Here is a 2,045-nt window from a genome sequence, read left to right on the forward strand (position 1 = left end):
GTATCAAAATACTTAACTCTTAATAATTTCTTTTAACATTGGAACCAACTTTTCCAATTTACACAAAATGTTCCATCACCATTTTACCACTTAAATTCTTAATACTAATAATTCCAGCATAGTATATCAATTATATAACACTTACACAATAACCCATCAATTTTCCATATTCAGACAACTTGTACTAGCTTTAAAGAATCAGTATTATGTATTGATATACACTCTGGAATTCAATTATGTTTCTTCCGTTGAAAACTAGACTTGAATATGAATCTATCCATATAAAGAACTCCTTCTAATTCATTCTTTACAATTTATGGTGAATTTTCAAAGTTGATCAACAGAATCTGTTTTGCAGAATCTGCTATCTGATTTTTCTGACCTTTCCTTGGTTAAAAATTCATATATTTTTGTATACACCTTGAAATTGATCACTGTTTGTTTTAAACGAAACTAGATCGATCTATGAACACAAATATATAAATATAACCTCGAAATTATTTTTATATATCTAGTGAATTTTCAAACCTACTGTCAGATTCAAAATCCAAACTGTTTTCTTTAACTTCATTCTTAGGTTCTTCATCAATTCTTACAATCAATTCTTTAAAATCACTTAACTCTTCAAAACCCATAAAACACAAGAATCAAAATCCCCTTCATCAACTCAAGATGAACTTGAACATGAAACCCTAGTAATATTCATGTCAAAATGTAGAGAATTAAACGTAGAACATTTTTCCTAATCACACCGAAGTCTAATTCTCAACAAGATTGCTTCAAAATTCAAAACAAGAATACCTACCTTGCAAGCTTGGGGGTGTCGGTCTTGGATGAAGAAGAAGCTGAAATTGTTCTTCCATGATTGATATTTTATGATATAATAGATCTAACACATGCTTAATAATATATCATATAATTTTTTTTATTCACACCATAGGAAATTCCATTTTTGCCATTAATGAATCTTCATAATCACTATAAACCAAGTCATCTGATCCTTATCATATTACAAAGTCAAATATGAATTAATTTGACTTTGACCTACGAAAATGCCATGAAATTTTCAAAACTTGCGTTTTAGTCACTAAATTCCACTGTTTCGGTTAAATCTGAAAAATTGCACATTTCCAAACCAAATTTTTCAACCATTTTATAAAATCCTTCAAATTTTTGTAAAATTCCAATTTGATCTGAAATATCGATTTCCTTACCGGCTTTAACCCTTTCTAGTTTTTCTTTACTAAAATTCCAAATCCAAAAATATGATTTCTATAAAACTCCACTCTCAAGAGTAAATCATCTATTTATGGAATAAAATTCTTTTTAGGAAATTTATCACTTAATTCCCTAAACGTTTTCCCAATTTTCTACTTTGACCATCAACTTTAAAATTTTCATTTTGGTCATTGTCTAAATTTTTGGGGTATTACAATATTCTTTATGGATAAGAAATAGTCGAAATAACTTACCCGACGGAGGATTGTAAATCTCGAGATTTCTTTTCGAGTTAAAGAATTTCTCTAATTAATTAATTCGAAACAAATTAATTACCTTTAATAAATGGATCATAATTTAACTTTATATTCGATTCATGATTTCTACCATTTACGACAACGTTTAAATGATCCAATACCAATTTTTTGGCGTTGTGAGAGTGTTAATTCTTCCCCACACGTAATCGATTCATGAACCCGTTTAATTGAATCTTTGGCAAATGTATATCATTTTTTGTCTTAAAAATGATTTTCCTTAAAATTGTTTTAAAAAGACATTTTTGGGTATTTGACTTACCTAACCCAAAGGTCGATGGCGATTCTCTATCCAATTTCATCCAAATCAATTCAAAATCACCTAATTTTCTAAATTAAAGTCGTAATCGTTTTTAAAATAATAATTAATTGTTTTACCTAAAAAATGGTTATGACAATAATTTAACAGTTATCAATTATATCCTTCCTGCTGGTACCCTTGTTATTTGGGAAGATGTCTGGAGCACCATTCAACCCGACAAGGCCGAAAGTTCGTACAACACGAGTTACGGT

Source organism: Hibiscus syriacus, unplaced genomic scaffold, assembly GCF_006381635.1.
Source record: "Hibiscus syriacus cultivar Baekdansim isolate YM2019G1 unplaced genomic scaffold, ASM638163v2 tig00111027_pilon, whole genome shotgun sequence".
NCBI lineage: Eukaryota > Viridiplantae > Streptophyta > Magnoliopsida > Malvales > Malvaceae > Hibiscus > Hibiscus syriacus.